Source organism: Ascaphus truei, chromosome 4 (assembly GCF_040206685.1).
Source record: "Ascaphus truei isolate aAscTru1 chromosome 4, aAscTru1.hap1, whole genome shotgun sequence".
Classification (NCBI taxonomy): Eukaryota; Metazoa; Chordata; class Amphibia; order Anura; family Ascaphidae; genus Ascaphus; species Ascaphus truei.
In genome coordinates, this window is record NC_134486.1 from 271947292 (window position 1) to 271964803 (window position 17512).

Below are 17512 nucleotides of genomic sequence, written 5' to 3' on the forward strand. Positions count from 1 at the left end.
TTCAGTCACAGATAACATTCCAAGATGCACTGTTTGTAAGTAAAACCGTTGCTTGCTTTATCCATTGTAACACCGCTGGAAGAGGAGATCAATGTATCTCGAAAGCTTGCACAAATAAAAGCATTTCATTAACCACAGAATGTATTGTCTATTATTATTTTTTTATTAAGCTCGGCTAACATGTTAAATGATCCCTAAATGTTGGTGATGTAAGTGTGTGTGTATGTATGTATGTATGTATGTATGTATGTATATATGTAAATATAAATGTATAAAGCGCCCACAGTGTATACAGCGCTTTTCAAAAGGTGGGTGTGGAGTGGGAGTGTATACCAATGGTGTGGGTGGGTGTGGAAATGTAAGAGGGTGTTGCATTACTATAAATGTATTTAGATACTATGTGGTCCTTATTGGTATATAGGGATGGAATTAGATTGAGTATTTGTATGTGTAAGAGGCAGCTGTGTGTGCATTCATACAGTACAGTATGTATAGACATGGCCTTTAGCACTCATGCGAAAGAGTTCTCGTGTCAGTAGTGACTCATGAAACTGTGGTCTCGGCTTAGGCCACCGCTAAGTGTCCCGAATAGTTGCATAAATTTGTATTCATGCAACCATCTGTCTTTCGGTGTTTTAAGATTACCTTTGTGTATGGCCACCTTCAGATCATTCATCTTTTGGCCAGAGTCAGAGACATTTTCGCCGACAGGACTGTCTCTTGTTCGCGTATGATGCTGTGGCGATTCAGATTAATTCTCTTGTTTTGCCCCTGTCCCCCCTCCCCTATGTAGTAGCAGCTCCCTGGTCGCTTGTCTCTTTCTGTCTGGGTTCAAGGAGATCACTTCTTGGTATTCTGGTGGCTTTTTGGATTTCCTGGTCTACAATTCTGTTATATCCACGGTTTATGAAATCCGATCTCAAAGTTGTAATCCACTGGCCTCTGTCTGCTGTGTCGGAGCATATCTGATTGTATCGTATGGCTTGACTGTAGATGGTTGAATGCTTAGTGTGTGTTGGGTGGAAGCTGTTTTCCCTCAAATAGCTGGCTCTGTCTGTAGGTTTGCGGTATACAGAAGTCTGTAGTTGGTTGTTCTTTATAGTAATGGTGGTATCTAGGAAATATACTTCATCCGGGGAAAGGGTGAGTTTGAGGTTGGTGGTGGGGTGGAACGTATTGAAGTTCTCATGGAACTGTATGAGGTCCTGTTCACCACAGATGCAAATCAGGAGGATATACCAAAGGTATGTAAGGGGTTTCAAATGACAGGTGGAAAGAAAGTCACTTTCCAGTTTTGCGCAGATCATTTCTTGCTTTATTCATTTTAACACCGCCGGAAGAAGAAATCAGTGTATCTCGAAAGCTCGAACAAATAAAAGTATTTCGTTAGCCAAAGAATGGTATAATCTATTAATTTTTTATTTTATATACTGTATATCAGATTACTCATAAACCAATTTTTGAACAATTATAGATCACCTTTATGTACTGTGCCCGTGTGAGTAAGGTATGATCATTTGTTTTTTTACAGATTTATGTTATATGCTCTAGTGCATAATAGAGATGTGCTATTTGTTTTAGCTGAAGATTACAAACAAAGGAAAATATAGTTTTTGTTATGTTGCAGAGCCCATTTTGAAGAAATTTGTAGAACTGGGGACATATGACCTGAGGTCATCTGGCTCATACTGCCATTTTCACAAAATTCTGTGGAAAATCTCAAATGTTGCTGTAATCGGACACAAATGTTGCATTTTTACACATAGCTGAGCTATGTGAACTTTCACAACAATTTTTGCATAAAGCTCAAAATTAAGAAAAATATGTTACTAAGCAAATTAAAACATTCACATAACTATAATGCTCAACTTTTCAGTCCAAGCTCACCACAAGAGATCTTGCAGAATGAAAACATCTGTTTTGTTCACTTATGAAATATAAAAATCTGTTTTGTTACCTATTATGTAATATAAAAATCTGTTTTGCTCATGTTGAAAAGTGCAAATAATTTGTCAATGTTTTGCGAGTTGAGAGCGAAGGCTGGATATAGCCTACTAATGTAAAACTAACCATCTTTTGCATGACAGTATCACTTGGGGATTTCATGAGCTAAAGATTAATGACGAGTTACTAGCCACACTTTTTACAGTATTTCACAAATGCTGTTGAAGTGGGCATTAATCATACTTGGAAAAAAATCTTGGAAAAAAATACTCCCCAATCCCCTAGTACTCAGTAAATGCCCAAAATACTTGGACCCATTTAAATAGCAGAAAATCAGACCACAGATTAAGGTACTGTATTTAAAGTGGCAATCCCTCCCTCCTAACAAAAGTAAATACTTTTGCGTATTCTTTTTTTATCTAAAAGGTCTGAGTGGTCCCATGGAGCTCAACCATCCAGGGACCCTGTCTGTCACAGACATATGGGTATTACAGTACAATTTGTGACCAAATAAGCACTTTGTCACTGTACCTGTACATACTACTCAATTTCATTAAGGCATAAATTGACAGTTCTACGATCTGCTGAGTATCATGTGTATGATTTATACTCCCTTATTACATTACCCATTTAAACTCCCCTCCTTAAAGACCTGAACATTTTCAGACCTGCAATAAAAATCATCACCCTAGAATCCTCTTTCACCTTCTTTTTGCTTTCTCCCTAACCCATTTCTTCTCCCCTTACTTAATGCGCTTTTTGTCACATCACATACAGGATTCAAAAAGACAGACAGAGATCAATTCCTCCAATACCAAATACTTTGACAGCTTTTTAAAACCATACTGGAAGAATGAGCAACTGACTCCCAACAGCCATGAGATATCGAAGTGAGATTCAGAGAAAGAGGAAAAACCCTAGGTATAACATATTATTATTTATATATTTTTAATTAAGGTAAATGTTACATCCTTAGTGTTACAGAAGCATATTAACATTTTACCATCTGGATCCTTTGATTGAATAAAGCATGAAATAAAATAAATTGTATTTATTTACATAAAGAACACACACAGCTGGAATTACAAAATTATCACAAATAAACACTTACGGGAACGAAATATAAGGTTTCTGGAACGAAAGTTCATGCAATCCGGTCTCCAGGTATCAATTCCCAGAAGCGGGGTTGATACGCGAGCAGGAAACAAGATGCAGTCTTTTGGCTAGGTGCGCAACTTGCCACCCCTATATCTTCGCCAAATGAAATAATTTCGTTCTGCCCTTGCAGAATTCGTTTCCAAGTCCTTATCTAATGTAACGAAATCCTGAGCGGGGTACAAATCCGTGGTGATGATGAAAACGTCTCTTGGTATCGCATGCTATCCTTTCTAATGTAAAAGCAGGGAACACCTTCCCAACAGCGTGCATGGGCTTATAATACCCTCACAAGCCTATCTGGGCACTGGGAAACCAATCTTTGGCGTGAGAGCCAAATTTTGACCTATCGCAAGGTTGCTAATAGTTCCTGTAGCCGGGCAAAGGGCCGTTCTATAGTGTCTGCGGCCGTACGCACGCGTGCCTGTGCGAACGCGCGTGCACGTGCCGCACGCTTTTTGTGTGTATGCTGTAAGCAAGTGAGGTACTGTATGTGTGTGTGTGTTAAATAAAATAAGTTTCGAAATAAATAAATACTTTAATAAATTGTTTATTAACATTGAACATACACACACAATTCAGCAGCGGTAGCAGCGCAAATTCTTTATTTTACGCATCTTCCCCCCCTGTCGGTCGGTTCCACGCACACTACCATGCGCGCTCACCATTATAGAAAGGCTGACTAACCTCAGCCAACTAAAACTGCCGCACGTACGCACGGACGGCATAGAAAGCGCGCGCACTATAGAACAGCCCTTACGATGATGGAAGGTCATCACCCTTGACATCAGGTTCATTTGAACCTTTACAAAAGACTCCTTTATCATTCCTCACCATGAAAATAATATTCCTGTTAACCTTTACCCCAGCCAGACAGGACTTCAGAACTACCAGTGTTCTCTGCACTATCTCCATTTTTTATTATACAGTACATCGGAACAAAACTGTCATGAGAACAGTACCCAAATTTAGATAAAAAATATTATCATCTTTACATTTAAACCAGGACATCATAGTGCCTTGCTGTCCTAATACTCATAATGAGATTGAGAATTTTTTTTTATTGCGTAGATGTTTTCAGAGCTCTCTCAATATACCGTGAGCACACAGATTATTTCCATAAAAGTGACAGATTCTTTGTTTTGTACGACGTTCCTCAAAAGGGCTTAATAGCCTCCATCAGTTTTATTTCCCCTTGGATCAAGAAAACTGTCCACATTTCGTATCAGGCCTCTAGTTTAAAAACTCTGGTAGGCCTTAAGGCCCATTCCACCAAATCTATGACTATCCCATGGGCAGATTAAGGTTCTGCCTCTGCTGATCAGGTCTGTAAGGCAGCCACCTTGGCTTCAGTATCTACTTTTATTAGATACTACTAGCTGATATACCCGGCGTTGTCCGGGATGTAAATCCGTAATAGGTAGTATTATTTATAAATCGTGGAACAATAGGTGACTATTTGTTGTAAAGGTTGGATAATAATGTTGAAAAGAAAGATGGAAGAAAATGTAATACGATGTTGTATAAAAATGGTTTATTGTAAACACACCACAGTACAATGTATATTTTGGTGACATAAGTGATGTGAAAATGTGAGGCGTGTGTCCTGCTAGGGTGTGAGCGTGTGTGAGGCGGCAGGTGGGTGTTCAGTACGGGTGGCGTGTGGGTAGTGAGTGCTGGCTGTGGGTCGGGGTCCTGCTAGGGTGTGAGGCGGCGGGTGTGTGGCGAGTGCGGGTGACAGCTGGTCAGTGATGTTTTTGCTTAGGGGCAGGAGGCGGCAGGTGTGTGTCGAGTGTGTGGGGTGGGTGAGAGGCGGCGGGTGTGTGTCGAGTGTGGCGGGTGTCTGTTGAGTGCGTGCGGCGGCTGTGTGGCGCAGGGGTGTGAGCGGTGGGCGGGTGAAAGGCAGAAGTGTGGGTGGGCGAAAGGCAGAGGCGGGAGGGCGGACGAAAGGCATTGAAGGAGGGGAGGTGAGGTTGGAGGGGTGGTGATGGGGATGTGAAGGGGAGGTGAAGGGGGGCGGAGGGGAGGTGAAGGGGGGGCGGAGGGGAGGTCGGAGGGGAGGTGAGGAGGATGGGTGGTGAGGGGGGGTGGTGGGAGATGGTGAGGGGAGGTGAATGGGGGGCAGAAAGGAGGTGAAGGGGGGGTGGAGGGGAGGTGAAGGGGGGTGGAGGGGAGGTGAAGGGGGGTGGAGGGGAGGTGAAGGGGGGGTGGAGGGGAGGTGAAGGGGGGGTGGAGGGGAGGTGAAGGGGAGGTGAAGGGGGTTGAGGGGAGGTGAAGGCCGCTCACTCACCCGTCCGGCCGCTCACCCGTCCGGCCGCTCACTCACCCGTCCGGCAGCTCCCACGTGGATCTGAGGCGGGAGGCAGCGTGTTGTGGCCGCTCCCCTACTGTGTCCCGGGCGCTCGCTCCGCTCCCCCGCTGACTGTAGCGGCGCCGGTGCGGGGGGGTGGAGGGGATGTGAGTGAGGGGAGGTGAAGGGGGGTGAGGGGAGGTGAAGGCCGCTCACTCACCCGTCCCGCCGCTCCCTCACCCGTCCGGCAGCTCCCTCACCCGTCCGGCAGCTCCCTCACCCGTCTGGCAGCTCCCACGTGGATCTGAGGCGGGAGGCAGCGTGTTGTGGCCGCTCCCCCGCTGTGTCCCGGCGCTCGCTCCGCTCCCCCGCTGACTGTAGCGGCGCTGGGGGGGGGGGGTGAAAGCGCGGGAAACAGGGAGAGGCGGAGGAAGAGGCGGAGCCTCCGGGACCGGCAGGTAAGAGAGCGGGAGATGTGCTGCTAACACTGTGAGCCCCGCAAATGTATGTAACACCCCCCCTAGTGTGTGTGTCTCCTTCACTCCGCCTCAGGCCAATGAGAGAGTGTGCGGGGGCGGGCGGGCGGGCCAAGGGAGCAATCTCATTGGCCTGGCCCAAGGTCCAATGAGATTGCCGCTAGGGACATGGGGAGGGACACAGGGAGACACATACAGACACGGACACATAGGACACTTTCAGAAATATATAGTAAGATAAGTTAGACCTACTAGCCTCAGAATACGCACAATTTGGGCACAATGTGCTTCAAGCAATTCCCAAATAATATTAAGAGAATTATTCCTTATATTTGAGGGCTCTGTTTTTTTTATCTGCCCTAAGTTACTTAAGATTTGGGAAATCCCACTAGTTGCCGATGTCATGTGGGACACAGAGAAAATACATTTTACTTACAATATTTTCCTTTCCTCTAATCATGACATTGTTTATCTTCCCTAAAATGATGTTTATTATTGGGGTCTCCTATGAAGTAATGGAAGTTGCGGATGCTGTATTAACACTTTGCAAATATATTTGAAACTGGTGTTAGGTGGAAGACGAGCAGTTATATACACCTAAGGTGCCATTTTCTTCTTGTCCTATTCCTCTGAGAGGAAGTCAGTTAACCCCCTAAATTGTCGATGCCATGATATGTAGATATGTTAAATTATTGATAAGTGCTACTCTAAAATGACCTTCAAAAGCTAGTACTGTAACATGCTATAAAAGGATCAGCATATAGGATTCAATTACACCCATTAACCAGTCAAATATATGTACAGTAAAATACACTGAAGGGTTTTACAGATATCTCCACTCTATAAGAACTTGTCGCAAAATAGATTTTCTACACCATGACATTGCTGTAACTCATATTCACTAAAGAGTTAAACACTTTTGCACCCCCTGCGTGGGAGTTAAGGGTTAAAACTTAGCATCTTTTAGTGAATATGGATCATAGTGGCTTAAAGTACAAGAGAAGAATAATACATATTGTATGTTTGTAGCCATAGATAATCTTAAAAGGAATTAACGTATCACTTTTCATAGTATGAAAATGAGTATGTACAGTATCAAGCCCTCTTCTTTAAACAAAAATTAAGAAGACATTTCACAGATACACATTTTGAACATTCATCTCATGGCATTAATGCATCAAGCTATTTTGCCCATTGTTACCTGTGCCTTACTGCTGGGGCATTTACAAAGTGATAGGAAAAGATAAGGATAAGTTACAATTGAATGGGAAAACAAATGTGGGTAGTGTTCTGAATTCTTCCCCATTGAATCTCACAACAATTTGTAGTTGAAATCTGTTGGTGATACATTTCAGCACATACAGATCTATGTTGAATGTAAAGAAAAACATTATTAACACATTTCTTAAAGGTTAACGTTAATTGTTAATTACAATTAGGATCATGGATAGTACTGTAAATAGTACTAAGGGAGATTCAGCCGTTGGACACTGAACAAGTAACACATAAACAGTACTTTAAATACAATACTTATTATTTTAATTTATCCTGAAAAACCATTTAGCAGCAATTATTTATCTTTTTCACAAACACTTGATTTACTTAAAACCTTTATGACTCTTCTGAGATTGCCTTTCAGGACAATGACAGTGAAAAATGAGCTGCAAGAACACTTTGATACTGCTAATGTATTCTGCACACAACCAGAAGGAGATAGGGTTTCTTTACAGTTGTTTCAGTTGTTATCCTTTGTGGAGAACATATTGATGCAATGCAACTACAGTATAAACAATTTCAGTACATTCAGTGTGGACACAAAATGCTGTTGTATCAATGCACTTCATTTTACCACCATTTCCAAGGAAGAACTCTAACGTCAAAAAGTGTAAAATGGTCAGCAATTCAATATGTGCTAGTCGTAGTTGGGTGCATCTGATACTGGGACCAAGGAAATGTCATAATCGGTTAGCTGAATCAGAGTAAGTCTAATGTCAGGGATGGCCAACTGCAGTCCAAAAGGGCCACCAACAGGTCAGGTTTTAAGGATATCCCTGCATTGGCACATGTGGCTCGATCAATGGCTCAGTCAATGACTGAAGCAGGGATATCCTTAAAACCTGATCTGTTTGTGGCACTTGAGGACTATAGTTGACCACCATAGCCTAGGGAAAAAAATGCTCTCTTCTTTCACTGACTCTGAAGTTAAGTTATTATCTACAGACTATGAATTCCTCATCTATTATTATTTTTAAAGGTTACACTTGTTGGAAAGGGGTCTGTTTCATGGAGTAAAATATTAGTTATTCAAAATATATGGCATGGAAGACTCGTTGTCACGGGAGACTCCTGTGGCGGGTAGGATCTCGGTGGCCGGAACAGCAGGAAGCGAAGTAGGGGTCACAAGCAGGGGTCCGAGGCAGGCGGCAGGTAGCGAAGTCAGGAAACAAGCAGAGGTCCGAGGCAGGCGGCAGGTAGCGACGTCAGGTAACAAGCAGGGGTCCGAGGCAGGCGGCAGGTAGCGAAGTCAGGTAACAAGCAGAGGTCGGCAACGAGGAGACTGGAACAGGACAGGCGGGGCGGGACAGGGACTGAGAACAGGGAGCAGGAATAACCAGGGACAAGCCAGATTACTAGCAAGGACCTTTACTGTGAGCAGACTACAATACAGGTACAGGTACATAAACAGATCAGGATCAAAGACATGCATGGGAGTCTGACTTGAAGCAAAGGCAAAACCAACAGACAGGAAGCAAGCTATAAGGACAGAGACAGGAGCAACAAGAAGACAGACAGAGGAACCCAGAGCCAACAGAAGTCAGCAGCACACCCAGTGGACAAGGAAGCTATGGCTAGGCAGGAGGTCTAGGCAATCCTGACATTACTCCCCCCTCTCAAGAGCGTTCTCCGGACGATCCTCCAGGCTCTTCCCGGAGGCTTTGATGAAAAGTGGACTCAAGGTGACCCACCTCTGGTGGTTTGTCAGCGGGCAGAGAGTACTCCACAGGTACAGACTGAAAAAGTCCATCAGAAAGCCGACAGAGGAATTCAATTCTCTCTCGGAACAGTTGAATGTCAGGATGCATCAACCCAAATGCCAGAGTATCTGTGAGCAGTAAGCTTGACTTTGCAGAGAAGGTCACAGGCTCAGCAGAGGACGCATCAGATATTTGTAGATAAACTGAAGAACGTGCGCTTGTCTTCACAGCAGGAGCAGAGGAGCCAGTAGATCCTCCTGACAACCCTCCAGGTTTGGCAAGGTGTCCCTGATGGAAGGCCGACTCACGATGGCCTTCGGACAACACTCCATGTTTTGCAGGAACATAGGGATCAGCAACAACTCCGGACAACCCTCCAGGCTCTTCAGGGAAATCTTGATGGAAGGCCAACTTAATGTGTACGTAAAGTGCTGATGGGAAATCTGTGAGAGGTGCATTTATCCTTATCGCAAGAGCGTTGGCATCAGCATCAAGAATATTAGGCATAGCAAGGAACTTCACCAGGGATCCGTCTAACGTCATAGCAGGGGCATCGGGAACAGATACATCAGGCTCTTCACATGCGGCAGAGGGGACATATTCACTTTCCGTGGTCTCTTTTTGTGACCAATATATCTCTTTTAGTTTTGGAATCTGGAACTTCCCAATGGATACGTTCAACTCCATTGCAGAGGCATGGACATCAGGAATGTGGGCATCAATGATGGGTGCAGACTTTTCACATGTGTAAGTGGGAACATAGAATTCACGCTCCATGGTCTCCTTTTGTGACTGCCGTTTCGTGGTATCACCTAAAGTCTCATTAAGACCAGCTATTTGATTTTTCAGCTTTTGAAGCTGTCCTTCTGCACTTCTTTTCCCACTCAATGCAGTTGTCAGTTCAGCTTCTTTGGAGTTGAGTCGCGACTCCATATCTCCCAGCTGACTCAGAGTAAAGCTTAAATATGTTTCATCTTCTTCATTTTTGATCTGCAGCTGCCGGTACTCCTCCCGGGCATTGTCCAGCTCCAGCTGCAGCCGGACCTTATTACGGGCTGTGTGGTCCAATAATTTGCAGGCATCGGCCATTTTGACCTCATAGCGCTGTGACAGGCCAGCCACTTGACAGACGGAAACCTTCTCTCTCTCCTCCTTTTTAGCAAGCTGTGTCTTGAGCTCAGCGATCTGCGCCTGCAGTGCTGTGAGCTGCTGAGATGTGTGTTCAGCTGCTAGCTTTAGCTCTTCCTCCAGTGAGGCTCTGGTTATGCTCAGTGTGGCCTTCAGCTCCTCATGCTGTTCTTTGGGGACACACTGGGTACTCAAATAATCTTGCATCATACTTATTTTGTAGGCAGTCTGGAAACTTTCTTCCTGTAGAACTCGCTGCTTTTCTTCAGCATTTACCCATTTCTCTTTGGTGTCCTGCAGATGTGTACGCAGTTCTCGCAGCTGACTCTGCAGCATATTTTCTGCTTGTGTGCGCCGCTCCAGGGAGACACGTTCTTCTTGCAGCACTCTCTCTGCATTCTGCAGTGCTGTCTGCACGTCTAACTTTTCCTGGGCCAACTGTTTCTTCTCCTCTCCTAATTCATGGAGCTTCTTATCTCCTTCACTGACTTGGACATAGAGATTCTTGCACTCTTGGGTTACAGTTTCAAAACTGATATTTAACCCTTCGAAGATTTCTCTCATAGAACGTATCTCTGTTGTCAAGTAGCATCTCTCCTCCCGATCGACTTCCATCTCTTTCTTGAAGTAGCAAATATCCTCATGGGAGACTTTAAGCTCTGTATTAAGCCTGTCAATTTCCTTCATAGAGATTTCCAGGAATTCGTTACTTTTAGAAGCGTGGCACCGATTCTCAGCAGCATCAGCATATGCCTTCTCCAGCTCACCTGACATGACATCCAGGTCACTTTCCAACTGGTGTTTTTCTTTTTCCTGGAGAACACACTTAGCAATTGCTGAGGATAGACCGCTCTGTAGTGCAGCCTTAGCTTCTTGCGCTTTATCTAAACGTCCATGAAGACAATCAATCTCTTTTCGTGCAGCTTGAAGCGTCTGAGTAGGAGCATCTTTCTTCTCTTCCACTATTCTTGGGATACGTCTGTGAGTTGCCTTAAGCTGCAGCATATCTCTTTCATCAAATGCAGACTCTGAGGTTAAATTTTCATTCTTAATTCCTTCTGCAACTTCCACAGTAATGCCTCCCTTCTTTTTCTTCTTCTTCCTTGCTTTGAGAAGTTCTGAAGAATCAGTGGTACTGTGTTCACATTTACTGCTCAAGACTGTTTGAGTGGGAGCCATAATTAAACCACACTTCCCAAGAAACTAGTAAAGAGGAATTGTGTTTTAAAAACAGAAGCATTAGAATGAACAACAGGAATATAAGACACAGAGAGACACAAGATAGGAGAGCTGACCCTTTGAGACTTTAACATCAGTCACAGAGATATAAATGCAAGGAAAAAACATATACAGAGAAACCTGCAGTTATATCTGAATCTTTAGGCATTAGGCGTAGGGATATCATACAGACAGAAAAAACCTGCAGTTGAATCTGAAACTTTAGGCATTAGGCGTAGGGATATCATACAGACAGAGAAAACCTGCAGTTACATCTAAATCTTTATGCATCAGGCGTAGGGATACCATATAGACAAAGAAAACCTGCAGTTGAATCTGAAACTTTTGATATCAGGCATAGAAATATCATAGACAGCAGGAAACTAATACAGAGAAAACTTGTAGTTAGATCTGAAACTTTTGACATAGGAATATCAGACAGAGAACCCTGCAGTCAAATCTGAAACCTTTGATATCAGGCGTAGGGATATCATATGTTGCAGAGAAACAAACTTTAGGGGAACTTGCAGGTAAACCTGAAACCTTAGAACCAATCATATGAAAAACTACAGATTGCAGGAAAAATCACAGTATGCAGTAACAAAAATAATAGAAGCACTCGTCCTTTGAAATGAGAACCCTGTGAACAGCAGTGGTCCAACCAGTGATGCAGAGACAAGCCTATCCAGGAAATGAAAAGTCAGAGTCTAAAAGGTGGCAACAGGTACTGCAAGGGTTAACCCAGGCACTGCACAAAAATAAAAATCTCAAAGAAAACTGCAATAGTCTCTTGCAGCAACAGTTCTAGTCTCAGAAAAAATGTTTTTTTTTGTTATGAACGCAATAATTCTTGCAGAACACTTAGCAGCAACAAAAAAAAACCTTTCAAAATCCCAACTTGGATTTCCAAAAAAGAAACGAAAGTACTTATCTTCAACCATGCGGATGTGGTCTGTTGCAGCAGGCAGGAAATGGTGCATGCAGAAGAAGAATCTGTTCCAGCGAGATCCAGAAGTGGCCTTTGCTTTCTGTCACGGGAGACTCCTGTGGCGGGTAGGATCTCGGTGGCCGGAACAGCAGGAAGCGAAGTAGGGGTCACAAGCAGGGGTCCGAGGTAGGCGGCAGGTAGCGAAGTCAGGAAACAAGCAGAGGTCCGAGGCAGGCGGCAGGTAGCGACGTCAGGTAACAAGCAGGGGTCCGAGGCAGGCGGCAGGTAGCGAAGTCAGGTAACAAGCAGAGGTCGGCAACGAGGAGACTGGAACAGGACAGGCGGGGCGGGACAGGGACTGAGAACAGGGAGCAGGAATAACCAGGGACAAGCCAGATTACTAGCAAGGACCTTTACTGTGAGCAGACTACAATACAGGTACAGGTACATAAACAGATCAGGATCAAAGACAGGCAGACAGAGGAACCCAGAGCCAACAGAAGGCAGCAGCACACCCAGTGGACAAGGAAGCTATGGCTAGGCAGGAGGTCTAGGCAATCCTGACACTCGTCTAATATACATAGCCATTTAAAATGTTATACGTTCTATAGCAGTGTTTTTGGGGTGTAAACTCCAGGCAAGGTGTAAAAATTCTTTAAAACCCGTTAATTTCTATACATGTATGTTTACCTTAGCATGGGAGTAAAGCTTATTAATAATGTATTCTTTTTTTTTGAAGTGAAACTTCTTTAGTGGCACCTCATTCGAACTGGGGTAAAAATGGATTGTGGAGACAGAAATGAAATGGATGTGATAATATGAAATGGATGTGAAATAGCTGCCGGCGCTGCTCCTAACAGCCGCAATTTCCCCCAGGTTGAGATGGGCACGGGCGGCATCCGGGGCAGCGGGGACCCGCTGACCGGCTCCTGGGACCAGGCTTGCTCTCTGTCCCAGCCGCACACTCTGCCGGGCTGGAGACTCTGCCGCGCTGGAGTGGAGACTCAGACAGAGCCCCATGCGCATGCGCTGCTGGGCTCACTCGCGTACAGGCAGCAAGGGGAGCTGTTCAGCTACCGCCAACCTCTGCGCTGCCCGCGCCGCGCATGCGCAGTAGTCATGGCGCCGCTGCCGGACGCTACACATGCGCAGAAGTGGCTGGCAGCGGCACCGTTCCCCCAACACGCTCCTAAAGCCCATTGACAGTGGCGCCATTCCGCCCTCCACTGATGCGGGCGTTCGTGGGCCCCCTGTGTATGCGTGTGTGTGTGTGTGTGTGTCAGTCTGTGTGCATGTGTATCAGTGTGTCAGTGTATGTGTGTCAGTGTGTGTGTGTCAGTGTGTGTGTGTGTGTGTCAGTGTGTGTGTGTGTCAGTCAGTGTGTGTGTGTGTGTGTGTGTCAGTCAATGTGTGTATGTACTGTATGTGTGTGTGTGTGTCAGTCAGTGTGTATGTGTGTGTCAGTGTGACGGTAACTTTGTGACAGGCTATTAATAATACACACCAAAAATATAACTGGGTTGAACTGAACGAGGCTTAGATATGATAAAATATAATTTATTCCTTCAAAAGGTGAACACAACAAGGTAATACAAATAACAACAAAATATAGGCACTTACTTAAGATGGAATGAGGAAGAAGTCATAATTCTGGACTGGCAGTTCATACAGCAATCTTCAAAATCACCAAGACACGAAAGACAATAGCCATAGGCTGAGCCTGGTTCTTATACATTTATTTCCCATTGAACACAACCTAAACCCAGCCCATCTCATAAATCAGTGGTGAGGTTGACAGTTTTCCCCAGAGTAAAACTCCTACCACCCAAGGACGTTTAAAAACTGCTTTTCCTATCTAAATAACTTCATAACTTCAGTTCAGTAGTACTTACTGGCACGTGAGACAGATTAATACATTCCGGCACGCATGACGCTCCCAATAAGACTAAATATTACAGTGTAATATTAAAATTAAGAAAGATATTAATATCTGTCTCTTAGTACCTGCTAGACATCATGTGTCTGTAATCATTATTTGCGGCTCGGTCCCCCGGTTGCACATATGTAATTTTTAGCACGTTCAGCCGAGGACATCTCAAAATATTCTTATAGTTAATAAGGTCACTCATTCTGATATCTCCTTGGGTAACCTGCACCCCTGGCCCGCATAACCCCTTGTCAAGATATCCTTTGTAGCGGGGCCCCCTGTGTAGAGAACATTTGTCACAGGTGCTATATTTCACACCCAATGCCCCAGTCCTGGGTCCTAGCTGTCTCTACCAGCAATATACCCTTGGCCTGCCAATTAGGTATTAACATACTTGTACACTAAACCCCCTCTGTACTTTTCACACCCAACTTAAATCAAGCCTGTTGAAGCCCAGATATTTCTGAAAAGACACCACACATATTTGTATTTTCCTAAACTGCAGCTCATTAACCCCTTAAGCCTCCCGCATCAATCCCAGTGTATGTGTTGGTGCAACACTGGAACAGAAACAATACATTTTTTACAGGGGAATATACATTAGGATGCTGAAGCAAGGTAAAAACACATAACTGAACCACAGTCCAGTTAACCCCTTGCTTCCCAAGTGAGAGTAGGGGGTGGCCAAATGGGGTGTAACCCCTTTTATCCCGGGCCAAACCCCCTCTATCATTACAGTCAGTCAGAGTGTATGTGTGTGTCTGTCAGTGTGTGTATGTGTGTCAGTCAGTGTGTGTGTGTGTGTGTGTGTATGTGTGTGTGTGTGTGTGTGTGTGTATGTGTGTCAGTCAGTGTGTGTGTGTATGTGTGTCAGTCAGTGTGTGTATGTGTGTCAGTCAGAGTGGGTGTATGTATATGTGTGTGTCAGTCAGTGTGTGTGTATGTGTATGTCAGTCAGTGTATGTTTATGTGTGTGTGTCAGTCAGTGTGTGTGTGTATGTGTGTCAGTCAGTGTGTGTGTGTATGTGTGTCAGTCAGTGTGTGTGTGTATGTGTGTCAGTCAGAGTGGGTGTATGTATATGTGTGTGTCAGTCAGTGTGTGTGTATGTGTATGTCAGTCAGTGTATGTTTATGTGTGTGTCAGTCAGTGTGTGTGTGTATGTGTGAGTATGTGTGTCAATCAGTGTGTGTGTGTGTGTGTGTGTGTGTGTGTGTGTGTGTGTCAGTCAGTCAGTCAGTCAGTGTGTGTGTGTGTGTGTGTGTGTGTGTGTGTGTGTGTGTGTGTGTGTGTGTGTGTGTGTGTGTGTGTGTGTGTGTGTGTGTGTGTGTATGTCAGTCAGTGTGTGTATGCGTGTCAGTCAGTGTGTGTGTGTGTGTGTGTGTGTGTGTGTGTGTGTGTGTGTGTGTGTGTGTGTATGCATATGTGTGTCAGTCAGTCTGTCAGTGTGTCAGTGTGTGTGTGTGTCAGTCAGTGTGTGTGTGTGTGTGTGTCAGTCAATGTGTGTGTGTCAGTCAGTGTGTATGTGTGTGTATGTGTGTCAGTCAGTGTGTGTAAGTGTGTCAGTCAGTGTGTGTATGTGTGTCAGTCAGTGTGTGTATGTGTGTCAGTCAGTGTGTGTGTGTGTGCGTGTGTGTATGTGTGTGTGTATGTGTGTCAGTCAGTGTGTGTGTATGTGTGTCAGTCAGTGTGTGTGTATGTGTGTCAGTCAGTGTGTGTGTATGTGTGTCAGTGTGTGTATTTGTGTCAGTCAGTGTGTGTGTGTGTGTGTGTGTGTGTGTGTGTGTGTGTGTGTGTGTGTGTGTGTGTGTGTGTGTGTGTGTGTGTGTGTGTGTGTGTGTGTGTGTGTGTGTCAGTCTGTGTGTGTGTATGTGTGTCAGTGTGTGTGTATGTGTGTCAGTCAGTGTGTGTGTCAGTCAGTGTGTGTGTGCGTGTCAGTCAGTGTGTGTGTGTGTGTATGCGTATGTGTGTCAGTCAGTGTGTCAGTGTGTCATTATGTGTGTGTGTGTGTCAGTGTGTGTGTATGTGTGTCAATCAGTGTGTGTAAGTGTGTCAGTCAGTGTGTGTACTGTATGTGTGTCAGTCAGTGTGTGTATGTGTGTCAGTCAGTGTGTGTATGTGTGTCAGTCAGGGTGTGTATGTGTGTCAGTCAGTGTGTGTGAATGTGTATCAGTCAGTGTGTGTACTGCACCGACACACTTTATTCGAGCAAATACCCAGTATGTACCTGGCAGATACCTGGAATGCGCCGCTCCTCACCTCTGACAAGCCCCGTTGCGTTTGCCTTCCCAGCCTGGGTTCATGCCTGGCTAACGGGCGGCTGATCTGTTAAATGATAATGATTAGGATTTAATAGGCTGCAATGCTTCGCGTGTCTACCAGATGGCATAAATTCATGAATTGTAATGCAGTATATATATATATACTGTGCAGTATTGCAGCCACCGGGAATAAAATGCTTCAATCCCTGCCTGGAAAATAACCCAATGCACTCGGGCAGAAAACAGTCACAAACCTCAATACACCCGGGTATACCCGAATTCGTGGGACTAGCCGAGCTCGAATAAAGTGTGTCGCCAGTGTATGTGTGTCAGTCAGGGTGTGTATGTGTGTTAGTCAGTGTGTGTGTATGTGTGTCAGTCAGTGTGTGTGTATGTGTGTCAGTGTGTGTGTATGTATGTCAGTCAGTGTGTGTGTCAGTCAGTGTGTGTATGTGTGTCAGTCAGTGTGTGTATGTGTGTCAGTCAGTGTGTGTGTATGTGTGTCAGTCAGTGTGTGTGTATGTGTGTCAGTGTGTGTGTATGTGTGTCAGTCAGTGTGTGTGTATGTGTGTCAGTCAGTGTGTGTGTATGTGTGTCAGTGTGTGTGTGTATGTGTGTCAGTCAGTGTGTGTGTATGTGTGTCAGTCAGTGTGTGTGTATGTGTGTCAGTGTGTGTGCGTATGTGTGTCAGTCAGTGTGTCAGTGTGTCATTATGTGTGTGTGTGTGTCAGTCAGTGTGTGTGTGTGTGTGTGTGTGTGTGTGTGTGTGTGTGTGTGTGTGTGTGTGTGTGTGTGTGTGTGTGTGTGTGTGTGTGTGTGTGTGTGTCAGTGTGTGTGTATGTGTGTCAGTCAGTGTGTGTAAGTGTGTCAGTCAGTGTGTGTACTGTATGTGTGTCAGTCAGTGTGTGTATGTGTGTCAGTCAGTGTGTATGTGTGTCAGTCAGGGTGTGTATGTGTGTCAGTCAGTGTGTGTATGTGTGTCAGTCAGTGTGTGTGTGTATGTGTGTCAGTCAGTGTGTGTGAATGTGTGTCAGTCAGTGTGTGTATGTGTGTCAGTCAGGGTGTGTATGTGTGTTAGTCAGTGTGTGTGTATGTGTGTCAGTCAGTGTGTGTGTATGTGTGTCAGTGTGTGTGTATGTATGTCAGTCAGTGTGTGTGTCAGTCAGTGTGTGTATGTGTGTCAGTCAGTGTGTGTGTATGTGTGTCAGTCAG

General features: G+C 44.8%; 1 protein-coding gene across 8 annotated transcripts in view; it reads left to right on the forward strand.

Moving 5' to 3' along the window:
• Positions 1-17512, forward strand: part of FUT9 (fucosyltransferase 9) — a 279848-nt gene that overhangs the window by 185503 nt on the left and 76833 nt on the right. The window contains exon 4 of one of the 8 annotated variants that reach the window (XM_075597482.1): positions 2722-2865. The exons of the other annotated variants lie outside the window; for them this stretch is intronic. The gene's annotated coding sequence lies outside the window, so the exon portion shown is untranslated. The remainder of the gene's footprint in view (positions 1-2721; positions 2866-17512) is intronic. 8 annotated transcript variants of the gene reach the window in all.